General features: G+C 38.5%; 1 protein-coding gene across 11 annotated transcripts in view; it reads right to left on the bottom strand.

Moving 5' to 3' along the window:
• Pak3 (p21 (RAC1) activated kinase 3) overlaps window positions 1-14,704 on the bottom strand; it is a 320,956-nt gene that overhangs the window by 124,665 nt on the left and 181,587 nt on the right. The window contains exon 1 of one of the 11 annotated variants that reach the window (XM_060375417.1): window positions 7,683-7,818. The exons of the other annotated variants lie outside the window; for them this stretch is intronic. The gene's annotated coding sequence lies outside the window, so the exon portion shown is untranslated. Of the gene's footprint in view, window positions 1-7,682; window positions 7,819-14,704 lie in introns of those variants that run through there. 11 annotated transcript variants of the gene reach the window in all.

The raw sequence follows: 14,704 nt of genomic DNA, 5'->3' as shown, positions 1-14,704 counted from the left end.
TGGGGTGTTCTCTCAGTTTCTGATTTGGTGCTCTAGGGCAGGGCCTGAGCAATCTTAGATGTTCTAAGTGACACTGATGCCGCTCTCAGCCACATTTTCAGACCAATAAATACACAGTTTCTTTGGCAGCTCTCCGTGTCACACAGCATTGGTGATCCTTTCCAAAGCACACTGTGCCATCTCCTCTTGCCACTCTTCTGTGATACTTAGGATGGAAATATTATGGGTTTTCCCATTAGCATGCCACAGGACAAACCAGAACAGTGGGTACAATTGAATTTTGGGAAAATATTTCAATTTGACCTGCTGGTGTTAGCCTTTACAGAAGTTTTTCAGTTTCATGAGGTCCCATTTATTGATTGATGCTCTTAGAGCCTGTGCTTTTGGTGTTCTGTTCAGGAAGTTGTCTCCTGTGCCAATGAGTTCAAGGCTCTTCCCCACTTTTGCTACTAACAGGTTTAGTGTGTGTCTGTTTTTATACTGAGGTCTTTGATCCACTTTGATTTTAGTTTTGTGCAGGATGATAAGAATAGATTTATTTGCATTTTTCTACATGTAGAATTCCATCCAGTTAGACCAGCACCATTTGTTGAAGATGCTATCTTTTTTCCATTGTTATAGTTTTGGCATGTTTATCAAAAATCAGGTGTTCATAAGTGTGTTGGTTTATTTCTGGGTCTTCTATTCGATTCCATGATCTACCATTCTATTTCTATGCCAGTACCATGCAGTGTTTATTACTGTTGCTATATAGCACAGCTTGATATCAGGGATGGAGAAACCTCCAGTAGATCTTTTATTTTGGAGGATTGTTTTAGCAATTATGGGTTTCTTCTTATTCCATATGAAGCTGAGAATTTTTCTTTCAAGTTTTGTAAAGAATTGGGTTGGTAATTTGACAGGAATTACATTGAATCTATAGATTGCTTTTTGTACGATAGCCATTTTTACTATGTTAATCCTGCCAAGTCATGAGTATGGGGGATCTTTCCCTCTTCATTCACAAAAGCAAACAGGAGGGACATCGGAAGAGGGAGAAAATAGGGAACAGGATAGGAGCCAACCACAGAGGGCTTATGAAAGTCTCTACCCAGCAAGGTATCAAAACATACGCTGAGACTCATAGTCAAATATTGGGCAGAGTGTAGGGAATTTTATGAAGGAAGGGGGAGATAGAAAGATCTGGAGGGGACAGATCTACAAGGAGAGCAACAGAACCAAAATATCTGAGCCCAGGGGTCTTTTCTGAGACTGATACTCCAACCAAGGACCATGCATGGAGGTAACCTAGAACCCCTGCCCAGATGTAGCCCATGGCACCTTAGTCTCTAAGTGGGTTCCCTAGTAATGGGAACAGGGACTGTCTCTGACATGAACTCAGTGGCTGATTCTTTGATCACTGACCTCTCCCCATGGGGTAGCAACCTTACCAGGCCACAGAGGAAAACAATGCAGCCAGTTGTGATAAGACCTGATAGGCGTATAGATTTCATTATGTTTATCATATCTTATAGGTCTATATAAGTGAGTATATCCCATGTTTGTCTTTCTCCTTCTGGGATATTTCACTCAGAATGATCTTTTCTAGATCCCAACATTTGCCTGCAAATTTCATGTTTTCCTCCTTTTTGATTGCTGAGTAGTATTCCATTGTATAAAAATACCACAATTTCTGTACCCATTCCACCGTTGATGGACATCTGGGTTATTTCCAGGTTCTGGCTATTACAAATAGAGCTGCTATAAACATGGTTGAGCAAGTGTCCTTTTTGTGTACTTGAACAAACTTTGGGTATATACCTAGCAGTGGTATAGCTGGGTCTATACACCTAAAAAAGATAATCAATTGAGCGGACATGGGGTAAGATGATCAATCCTCATTTAGAAAGACAGATGGGATGTGCATTGATCGTATGACAGGAGTCTACTGAGCGCATCTGAAAGACTCTAACTAGCAGTGTTTTCAAAGCAAAGACTCATGACCAAACCTTTGGCAGAGTACAGGGAATCATAAGAAAGAAGGGGAGTTAGTCTGATGGGGAAAGGATAGGAGCTCCACAAGGACCAAATATATCTGGGCACAGGGTCTTTTCTGAGACTGACATTCAACCAAGGACCATGTATGGATATAACCTAGAACCTCCACTCAGATGTAACCTGTGGTAGCTCAGTAACCAATTGGTTTCCCAAAGTGAGGGGAACAGGGACTATTTCTAACAGGAACTCAATGACTGGCTCTTTGGTCTCCCCACCCCCGAAGGGAGGAGCAGTCCTGTTAGGCCACAGAGGAGGGCTTTGCAGCCAGTCCTGAAGATACCTGATAGAACAGGATCAGATGAATGGGGAGGAGGTCCCCCCTATCAGTGGACTTGGAAAGGGGCACAGTGGAGATGAGGGAGGGAGGGAGGGACTGGGAGGGAATGAGGGATGGGGACACGGCTGGGATACAGAGTTAATAAAATGTAACTGATAAAAAAAATTAAAAAAAAGACCTGATAGGCGAGGCTCAGATGGAAGAGGAGGACCTCCCCTATCAGTGGACTGAGGGAGGGTCATAGGAGAAGGAGAGGGAGGGAGAAGATTGGGAGGGGTTGAAATAGGGGGCTACAGTTGGGAGTCAAAGTGAATAAACTGTAATTAATAAAAATAAAATAAAAATGAAAAAAATACAAATTTCAAAAACACATAAGAAATGAATGAATGAATGAATAAAGAAATAAATAAATAGATAAATAAATAAATAAAGCCGCATACATGATGTGATATCACAGGAACTCTGAAGATAACCAAGCTTATATGACAGACTTTCTACCCCTCAAAAATCGCAATTGTATCATTACCACAATTACTTGGCTCTATCTGGCTACCCAATGCTGGAATGCTAGTAAAGTTAGGTATGCCCTGGTTACTCGCATGCCTCACTGGGTGCCTATGCCCATTGATGCCCCTCACGCTATGACTCTCTTCAGACAGAAAAGGGATCTTGGAACTACAGCCACCATTGTTACTACCATCTCATTGACGGCTGTTGGAGCTACCACCAGGGCATTAGCCATGAGTCATACTGGGCAGACTGCTCAGACCCTGAATAATCATTTAGCCAATGTAGCTCATGCCTTAGTTGTACATAAAAGAATTAATGCTCAACTAAAAGGAAGCTTGATGGTGTTCAATCAGAGGATCGACCTCTTGCAGGAGCAAATTGATACCCTATGGCAAATCGCTCAACCTGGCTGTCAATGAAAGTATGCTGGACTTTGTGTCACTAGCATACAACATGAGAATTTTTCCTGCGCTGCAAATCTGTCTAAACAATTGTCGAGCTATATTTTAGGTAATTGGACTGGAGAATTCGATACTACGATGGAGCAGCTGAGAGTGGCCATTGTCACAGTAAATTCTACCGGAGTGGACGCAGGACTAGCCACAGGATTATCAACATGGATTGCTGCAGCCATGAATCATCTGAAGGAATGGGCGGGCATGGGAGTGTTAGCAGGCCTTCTGGTGTTGGTCTCCTTGGTTTGCCTGTGGTATATATGCAAGATTAGAGTCTCACAACAGTGTGATGCAGCCATGATCATTCAGGCCTTTACAGCCATTGAAGCAGGACATTCTCCCCAAGCATGGTTGGATATCATAAAAAGCTAAAATGATACGCTCAGGATGCGAGGCTAAGCACTGCACTCAGGGTCAGCCGCTTTGGACCCAGAGAAGAGCATGTCTGATTGCATGCGGGTTGATGCCCCAGGTCCCGCCTCTGAGAAAAAGGTATCGGACGGGTCTGATGCTCTTTGGGTGGATGACACCTAAATGAACATCTGTACAAAGTCCCAATTTATTTCTAATATCAGAGATCAGACCTCTACTCTTGCCTGATGCGTCTAAAACAAAAAGGGGGAACTGTAGAGAGCTGCGGAATGCTATGCCTTAAAGATGGAGCTGGTTTCCGCCTTCCACCTTCCAGATGGTGAGTGCTCTCTGTCACGAACAACTCCACATTTGGCTAATGCCGAGGATCTGGCTTGCTTCCATGTATGTGGACCTATCTGCATTGCCCCCGTGGCACGCCTGGGTTGGCTACCCAGAGGCTATTTAAGCTGTGGGCTGGCTTTCCCCGGGGTCCGAGGATTGTTCAATGTTCCTGAATAAACTGCATTGAAAAAATTAAAAAAAAAAAAAAAAAGAAGTTAAAAAAAATCGCAATTGTTTTAGTGTCATTAGCCTCATCAGGGGAGTCACTGGAAGGGTTGGAATCAATGTTTACAGAGATACACATGAGACTAAGTAATGGATGTTCAGTTCCATACTGAGAATGTAAACCATGACCTAAATACTCTCCATTTGCATAGACATTACAAATTTTATTTTGTTAAATCATCTTGATACTACTTTAGTTCTTTGTCAAGTTTTATAAAGCACAAACAAAAATTATCTTCCTGACTTGCTTAACCCACCTTCAAAGCAAGTGATCCAAAGCATGCTTTGGAAAAGAGTGGAGAAAAGGAATGTATTCACAAGGAAGCCTTGGTGTTAATGTATTTTTCCCAGGTGGGAGATATCTTATACTCTTCCATAATTGTAGGAAGAGACAATCCTATTATTTTATGTTTGTAAAGAATACCAATTTAGTAAGTCAGGTCCTTTTCTGAGACAGCATTCTACAAAGGACACTATTAATGGACTATTGCTTCAATCTGCCTATGATGTCATTATTTCCAAGATCTTAAAAGAGACTATTTTGTTTGGGATGACTCTAGGCTCCATTTCAAGTGCTATACAAAAGCACCATTATTCTCTAGGAGCCCAATCAAAAAAACTGTTTAGTCTTAAGTTTAACTGTTGTTTTTCACTTCTACAACAGAAACTTTCGAGTGGCACTTTAGATCCAGCCACAGGATATTTGTTTTACTTTCAGATACTGGCCTGTAGCTTTGTGAAAAAATAGGTAACATTAGTGTACAAACAGCCACAGTTTATATCTGTTCATAACCTGATTACATAGCTACTATATTTTTCACAATGAATTTAAATGTTTTCTGTGGATACTATGTATTGAGCCAGCACTTGGGAGTTAACTGTTGATATATATTTTGTACTTACCACTAAAATCACATCTGTTATTTTAAAATAAATATTTTATTTCACTATGACCAAAGATCATAAACAGCCTGTTTTAAAACCACTAGGATAAATTACATTTATTTTTCATATCCTTTTCTCTCTCCTCTCAGTCTCATGCACAAGTGTGAGGGCATGTGTGCATAGGTGACTATGTGAACACACACAGCCCCTTACTGACTTGCTTCTTGACAAAGAACCTTGCTGCAAAGCATCTGTAGAGAAAAATAGCTGTTATGAGGTAGAACTACTGTAGATGAAATTAGAAACTTTCAACTACTGTTATTATTCTCTCATATTTTTCTACATGCATTCTCCTGTTATGAAGTACCAGACTAAACTCCCAGGAGTTTAAAAAAGAAAGCCATCAACATGCATGGATCTGACTAGCTACTATAATCAAAATCCACATTATGGCATATATGCTGAATTAGATGCAGCCAAAAACGGCAGTTGTATCCATGTATTACATGTACTATATACCAAGTATGTGAAGGATGAGAAGCCAGACATTCTGGTGTTACCACATGCAAGACCATTTATTAAGCCATAAGCAAATGAAATAAATATTTAAAACAAATACCATGAGTGACATATGTTGAAATAAACATCTCTGTACTTTCAAAATGTATGTAATTAGTTACTTGCATATTTTTTGTAACAAATCAAATACATTGCCTTTCAACCAAAAGCCCAAGATAGCAAATACACAGCCATAATCCAATGAAAGCCTCCAAAACCAGCAGCAACATAAGCCTATTATCAAACAGTGGTGATCACATCAACATTGTTTAATATTTTTTGCATATGAAACTAGAAGATACAGCATAAGACTGTAAGGAAGCCTAGAGGAAATATCCAGGTTAAACTGTAATGTTTCTGGCATATAGTATAGAATACAGAAGGCTAAACTACACTAGAATAGACTAGAATTTTTAAGAAATTGTAATGACAGAGTTATAATAATCATTTAACACAAGGGCATGTGAAAGAAGATGGATTTTAGGATGCAGAAGAGAGTAGGCTTATAAGAGAATTCTATTAAAACACGAGTGTGTTATCTAGAAATTCTTTAAAGAAGGTTCTGTATAAAAAGAATTATTGCTGTAGATCAAGGATTAACATTTTAATGATAGCCTTTAGACTTGAGGGCATTGAATAAGCATGGATTTAAAATCATCATGTGTCTTAGAAAATTATATCAAGACAGAATCATTTTTTGTTTATGAAGATAAAATTGCTGCCTTTACTAGAATGATGTATACACTGACTTATACTTTGGTGGTAGGAAACATGATTCACAAATTATACTTGCTGACTTTTTTTTTCTATATTCACTTGTACCCTAAAAACACATTTTCAAGATGTCTATGTAAATATTCAGGCATAGACCTCAGTAGGGAAACAAGCTGTGTTTTGGTAATTAGCCTAGACCAACATCAAACTCACTTTATTTTGTGTGCATTATTAGGAAATGAATTTACCCAGTTCAAAAATTCATAATTGACAATGTGAGAAAATATAGTAGATAATTTATAATTTGACCTTCCTCCCAGCCACCAAAGAAAGAAAGAATGAGAGCAAAGGAAAAAACATGTAGCCTTCCACAAGGCTACACAATCTTATCTTGAAAAAAAGTATTATAAGTTATTTTGCATCTAGCAACCTATAGCTGAATATTTCTAGACATGTTTTAGACATTAATTTCTATACTATGTTATGTCAAAGATGGTATTTAATGAGAACGATAACGAGCCCAACCTGAGTTTCTAAGATATGCTGGAAGCACACTGCTACTCTCATCTGTTAACCATAAATATTATTTATAAATATTATTTATGTGGGCCCACCTAAGGATTTCTATCATCTTGTCTCAAACTGCATAGAACAATTATGCATAGCTTTTCCTCCCCATAGATCATAAGCTCCACGAGGGCAAGAGTACCCCGCTCATAAATGCATACTTTCATATTAACTTGTACAGTGTGTTTTTCTCAACAAGCATTGTGTTTGAGATTATTAAATGGAGCACTATACATTCTAGGCATTAGTTTCAGCTTTGAGTAGTTTTTCATAATGTTACATACGTCTACATTGTTACTTATATCAAGTCTTGAGACAAGAAAGACATGCTTGCAAATACAGGACTAGTCTAACTGCAAAGCAGATGGGCATCATTTAGAAGGCAGCTATCATCTGGTTACCAACATCTCAATTTAAAAAATATATGTTTGTAATTTCTTTTTGAAAAAATCCTTCCTTGTTCTTCTCTGGGTTAGGCCTCACATCAACACAGTGAAGAAGGCAGCACCATCTCTATGTCTGAAGAGTGTACAAAATACAGGTTAAGTGACAAAAGGAGCTAAAGCTCCAGGTCTAGGACACCTTAAACTCCTAAACTCTTGCCAATTCTTTTTCAACAACACAATACAACACAACAATATATATTCAAGTAAACAGAAAGATGCACATAGTTTTCATATACACATTTTTAACCTCTTGAAACAGTAACAGAACAAGCATAGCCATTTCGTATCAGTTCACTTTGGGCGGGTACTTACTGAGTTCGTTTGCTCTTCCCATCCAAAGGCCCAAGGCTATTCGGTTTATTGATTAAACTCCAAAAATTTTTTTTTCGATTGATTGTACCAATTCTTTGACGGCCTTGTTTGGAGCTTGCCTCTTCTGGGAGCACTCAGCAAGAGAACTCTGCTATCAGAGACAGGGGTGTGCTGTTTCAGAGAGGCTGGCCAGGGAGATACCATTACAGTGGATAATGGAGGGAAGCCATTTGTAATATCATTTGAAAGGGAGGACCTGAGCTACTTGTCAGGCAGGAGGTTTGCAAAAGCAGCTGGACAAGCAAGGGAGGCACTAGCTCTTTTTACAGCCGTATAGTTTCTATCTTAGATTATTCAAGAGATAGCTCACTGATGACATTCATACAAGCACGCTCACACAGAAAACAGTCATGCTCTCTTTCAATCACACACGCAAATGAGGTCAGTTGTATAGTAGTCTTGTCCTCTGCTAACATTCTTGAAAGATACATTCATTGTTTTCAGCAGGAACCTGGCATTGAGTCCAAGAAATCAGCAGATTGTAGTTAGATTTCAGCGTCAGGTTTTGAAAACAACAACAACAAAACAACAACAACAACAGCAACAACTTAAACCAAGTCAATAGGTATACCCCCAGCATCTGGATCTCATATTCTGCATATATTACAAGGGACAAATAGTTCTTTTTCAAATGACTTCTTAAGCCTCTAAATATATGCAGCATCATACTTTATTATTTATTGTATATGGTACATGACCTAATGCCATGAAATTGCTAATGCTTGTCTGCAGTGTATTTATATTTATACACTAATGCATCATTACAGGCTTCAGCTTTTTGTTGCCAGTACCCACACACCTAAGATAAAGTAAGTCACATAAAGTACAAAGCATAGATATGTTTAAGCATGAAAGAACAGAAATAATTACACTAAAAGATACCTCAAAGGAATAGGTGGGGAAAATAAAAGGAAAGCAGAATCCAGTAATAAAACATTTCCGGCTTCTCAAATAGAAAATGTAATACTCTTGGAAACATTCAGATGGAACAAATTAGATGCAGACTAATATCCCTAAGGAGCAGGGTGTGTTGAGCCAATAGCTTGGGTCTGTAGCATTCTAGCTGCTCCCCATTACTATGCATGTACTGTAATTATTAACCACAGTGAAACATCAACACATTGCCTTAAATTTAAGCTCATAATTTCAATTGCTGCATTTCTTAGGGCTTTTTGCATTAGCCTTGAGATGTCTGAATGCTGCTATTTAACCTGTGACTCATGGCTCATTATCTTAGCTCCTTGTTTCCCTGCACTCAGAAGGGCTCTCTGTAAGAGAGATGTCCATGCATGTCTGAAGACAAGAGTTGAGCGGAGTTGATACCTGGGATTGTTTCTAAACCAAGAACTTAGCTCAATTGAGCACAGTTTGTAGTTCTGCTGAAAGTGATTTACTATCAGATCTGGGAGTCACAGAGTCTGAGCTAGCATAAAATATAGCAACTCACTCCCAGTGTTTGCCTTTTAATCAAAGTTTAATTATCCACAATTATAAAAGGCTGTGCATGTGTTTCAGAATCTTACTTGAAAATATTAGGAAATATAAAATAGTATCTATTTTAAGAAACGTTCCAGCTGGGGAGCTCACATAATATTTAAGTACAGTTGCTGTTCTTTTAGAGGACTGTGGTTCAGTGCCCAGTAACTCACATGATATTTCACAACCATCCATAACTCCAAATCCAGGGGGTTCAGCAGGCAAAACACAGACACAAATAAAACAAATCTAAAATGAAAATTTTCTTTTAAAATGTTTTTCTAAAATTTTGGAGGAAGAATGGGAGGTGACAAGTTCTACTTTTCATCTATCGCACTTCAAAAACAGTCAAATATAAACATTTACTTGGTCACAGCCCTGGATAGCAATTCCTCACCTTTGCTGTCCTCCCCCAAATACCACCACCGTTATCAAGTGTTTTACTTTAAAACAATATATCAAATAAATAAATAAATAAAACTAGCCAAGCCTGGCATAGTGGTTTACTCATGTAATCTGAGCACCTGAGAAGCAGCAGTAACAATAGTTCAAGACCAACCAACAAACTCTGAATGAGAACCTGTCTCAAAATTACAAAAGTAACACAAACAAAGAAAACTTGTCATGGTTTTGGAAAGGATCATAAACCAAACAATGACATTGTTTAGAAACAAAATCTCTATTCTGGATGGTGACTTCAAAATCGATTATGTTGAGTTCTTTATAGCCTTCTCATGCCTTCATTGGCAAATTGTCAGGTCAAACAAGTCCCTTGATCTCCTTGTTCTACAGCACTCTCCTACTTGATTACAGAAGATATGACTTGTGATTGGCTCCTGCTAAAGCAGATTCTTACTGTAGCATCCAGTAAGCTCTGCTTCACCAGTGTTTACACACATAAAAAGAGGAGACTATGATGTACTTTTCTGTGATCCTGACAAGCTCTCAAGCTGATGTTAACAGTCTCAGCATGCATCTCAAAAGGAAAAATAAGTGGGTTTTACAAAGAAAAAAAATGCAGAAGAAACAAATAGAAGAAGAGTATGGTGTGAAAGAAACAGTCAGGCCTGAGGAAGAACCAGTGGAGTTTCCACATTAGTCCTCTAGAACATCAGCTATGGCTTAGACGTATTGTGACAGATGAACAGGGGATAAGGAGAGGGAATCTGGTTTTTCACAATAAATGTACACAGCCTTATGAACTAATCATCACCTTAGAATATCCTAGGTCCATTGATTGTGAGTCTAACAACTTTTCTATGACATATCACTCAAAATTTGTCAAATAACCATTAGCTAGGCTGGTGGCTTTGGGCAGATAATTGAGGAATGTCCCATCCCTTTATATGCACAACTTAATGAGTATCTGTAAGCTATGCAGATGCATATAGGAAGAGAAAAGAATTTTAAACCGTTGCCTGCAAGTGGAAAACACACCAGTTAATGCTTTATCTTTGTTAATCTGAGAGTGACTTCATTTCAACAGACTTGCAACAAACCAGACTTAGTACCCTTTGGGGAGCTGAAAATTATGACTTTACTATGAAAGACCCCCCAACTAAGGATCCCATCTGTGTATGCTCTCATTTATTTAACAAATCTTTATCAGTGCTGTGCTCCAGGTAGCATGTTAGGTGATAAGCATAAATAAATAATTACATAGGCCTGAGTAAGGTTGGAAGCTTCAAACAGTGACTGCATGTTATCCTTAAACACATACCAAATGTATAGACAACAATATAACTACCAAGCAAATAATGGTGTTCAAATATTAGATGTAGTGAAAAAGAAAAAAAAAAAACATCCTAAACTCACACCCCCATCCTTGTCATTAACCTTCTAATGTGTACAGTATGGCATTGGGTAAAGGAAGAATACAGACATGGATCAAGATTTATTCTTGTCAAAGGAAGTTACACTGTAGGAATACAATGTGATTAAATCCAGGTAGGCAAAAGATGCTTCAAAAGGAGGAAAAAATAGAAAGTCTAGTTAATGTTCCCAAAGGAGTCAACAGGATGAAGAGCATGACAAGTGTATAAGAGTTCAGCAGATTTTGAAAATTAAAAATCAATATGTTGTAATAATAATAATAATGTAGTCTAACAAACGACTACTCTGAGTATATCAGCTAATTTTTTTCCTCTGCTTTGGGTACTTGTTTATACTGAGCTAAATGATATTGGTGCTCCATGAGGAAGAAGACATGCCAAAACTGTATAGAAAGCAGTATTTGCAAGTATTTGCTGGGATTCTGGATCCAGATAAGCTGCAAAAGAAGAAACCAGTAGGGTCTTACAAAAAATATTTGAGTACTAGATACATCTATAGAGCAAACATCTGGGAAAACATTAGTAACATAATACTTGGGAAAGTAAACTATTCTTTTGTGCTTAAAAACTAAATTGTGTCATCTTGTATGGCTTTTTTGTAGGTATTTTTCTAAGCATGAAAGAATTATATAGACTCAGTGGCTGGCTCTTTGATCACCTCTCCCTGAGGGGGGAGCAGCCTTGCCAGGCCGCAGAGGACAATGCAACGACTCCTGATGAGATCTGAGAGGCTAGGGTCAGATGGAAGGGGAGGAGGACCTCCACTATCAGTGGACTTAGGGAAGGGTATGGGAAGGAGATGAGGGAGGGAAGGTGGGTTTGGGAGGGAATCAGAGAGGGAGCCACATCTGGGATACAAAAGGAATAAACTCTAATTAATATAAAAATTAAAAAATAATTTAAAATATATATAAAAATAATTTTCTCTAAGGAGAGAAAACAGATCAATTGTAGCTCTACTTGCAGATTATTCTAGAATTAAATATTAATTAAATATTCACAAATCTGTTAATTCATTCAACATTTCCACCATGTCTGTTCTATACCTAGCTACACAGACGATACTCAGGAAGGACAGAATAAAATGGTTAGGTAATAGTGCCCAGATGAAAAAGGAACAACATTGCCACCTTGAAGAGACTTAAAAGGACAGTCATGACAGTTTAGTTCAAAGATGAAAACGTGTTGTTACTGGAGGGGTCTGTAAAAAGAAGCTTCACAGTGGAAGTATATTTAAATTTAATTAGGTAGAACAAGTAACCACAATTATAGGAAAAGCATTTTCAGGCACAAAGAACTGTATAGGTTAATGTCCAGGGAGACCAGAGAAAAAAGCAGAAACATGAATTATGTAGAGACGAAATAAGAAAAACTTTTCATTCAATTTGTTTTCCTTCCTTCTTTCCTTCCTTCCTTCCTTCCTTCCTTCCTTCCTTCCTTCCTTCCTTCCTTCCTTTCTTTCTCTTTCTTGATTATTTTTGGTGCTTTTTTTTTTTTTTTTCAATGCAGTTTATTCAGGAACATTGAACAATCCTCGGACCCCGGGGAAAGCCAGCCCACAGCTTAAATAGCCTCTGGGTAGCCAACCCAGGCATGCCACGGGGGCAATGCAGATAGGTCCACATACATGGAAGCAAGCCAGATCCTCGGCCTTAGCCAAATGTGGAGTTGTTCGTGACAGAGAGCACTCACCATCTGGAAGGTGGAAGGCGGAAACCAGCTCCATCTTTAAGGCATAGCATTCCGCAGCTCTCTACAGTTCCCCCTTTTTGTTTTAGACGCATCAGGCAAGAGTAGAGGTCTGATCTCTGATATTAGAAATAAATTGGGACTTTGTACTGATGTTCATTTAGGTGTCATCCACCCAAAGAGCATCAGACCAGTCCGATACCTTTTTCTCAGAGGCGGGACCTGGGGCATCAACCCGCATGCAATCAGACATGCTCTTCTCTGGGTCCAAAGCGGCTGACCCTGAGTGCAGTGCTTAGCCTCGCATCCTGAGCGTATCATTTTAGCTTTTTATGGTATCCAACCATGCTTGGGGAGAATGTCCTGCTTCAATGGCTGTCACTAGCATACAACATGAGAATTTTTCCTGCGCTGCAAATATTTTTGGTGCTTTTGACACAGGGTTTTTCTGTGTAGCCGTGGCTGTCCTCAACTCACTTTGTAGACCAAGCTGGCCTTGAACTCATAGCGATCTGCCTGCCTCTGCCTCACAGAGTGCTGGGATTAAAGGCATGTGTCACCACGCCCAGCTTGGCTTGGCTTTTTTTTTTTTCGTAATTAAAGATACAGTTAAAAAAATCCTGCCCTTATACCACAGTCCTTGCCATCAGCCAATGGAATAGTATGAGTAGTTTTTATTATAGAACGAATACACAGATGTCAATGTGGTTGATACCCAATTGAAGAGAGGGCTTTTTAAATGTTTCAGATAGTGAAAACAGAATGACTTTTGAAGTATAATATAATGATGAATCAAGAGAGAAGAAACACAAGTAATATAGAAAAAGGAAGGCAGGAGACAAGAGATTTTGGGAGATATGGTACCTATTTTGGAAACTGAACAATGAGAGTAGTGATGCTAGGCCTGGTGGGATATAAATATTAGATATTGTTTTAAAAACAAATAGCAGCCTTTTTGTATATCCCGATGGCATCAATATTCTAATGCCCCAAATGGAATCTGAATAGATAAATATTACTGAGGATATGTGGATACAAAGGAACAGGAGAGGATTCCTTGTTTTATAGCCATAAGACTGTGTTGAAGATTCCAGGAAAAACTGTGGTTTTGTTTTCAGATTTATAAAGTGAGAATAATAAATAAGATTAAAGAATGGGAAATAAAATACTGAATTTGGTATGAGAATAACACATGTGATTATACTAGCGTGTTTCTGCATAGCAGCCACTGGTTATCAGCACTAACTGAACTCTGAAAAATAAGAAACGATCTTCAAGTTGTGGGCCAGTAGGAAATCTCTTTTATTGGGTTTTTAAAGAAAATGAATCTAAATCCATATACAGGCTCTTCTGAGAAAGGCAATAATTCTAAAATGACAAAACACTTACAAACATCTCAAATGCACAATAAGAGGACAACACCAGTGACACACTGGAAATCTCAGTAAAAGTGAATCTAAAAATGTATATGGGGAAACAAGACAAATGTTTAAGCATCTTGCTCTTGAAATCAAAAGAAAAACTTGAAGCAAACTGCAGTCCCTACATGGTAGAAAAATATTTATCTTTGGTTGCATGTCTTCTCAGTAGAGATAACACCAAAAAAACAGTAACCACACTGGAAGCATACTTATGACACAATGGTATGGCTTCTGGAATTATTCCAAGAACAGTTGGACATATGGACTCAAGATTTTAACTTGGAGGTCATCAGTATGAAGAAATGTGTAACTGCCCAGAAAGTGCATAGAGTAATAGAAAAGAGAGGACCTGTGGTGAACATCAGGATCTGGAACAGAGAGAAGAGCCAGGGATTATAGAGAAAGGTCAGAGAGGTGAATTGTATGAGGTTAAAGAAATTAAGATGAGAATGCTTGAAGTTGAATGTACTGATCATGATGCAAAGTTACAGGCAGGTCAGAAATGTTCCTTTCTGTCACCTGGCCTTTCTGCAAATTTAACCTA

Source organism: Meriones unguiculatus, chromosome X (assembly GCF_030254825.1).
Source record: "Meriones unguiculatus strain TT.TT164.6M chromosome X, Bangor_MerUng_6.1, whole genome shotgun sequence".
Classification (NCBI taxonomy): domain Eukaryota; kingdom Metazoa; phylum Chordata; class Mammalia; order Rodentia; family Muridae; genus Meriones; species Meriones unguiculatus.
The sequence above is the reverse complement of the archived record's forward strand: the minus strand, read 5'-3'. Positions and strand labels throughout refer to the sequence as shown.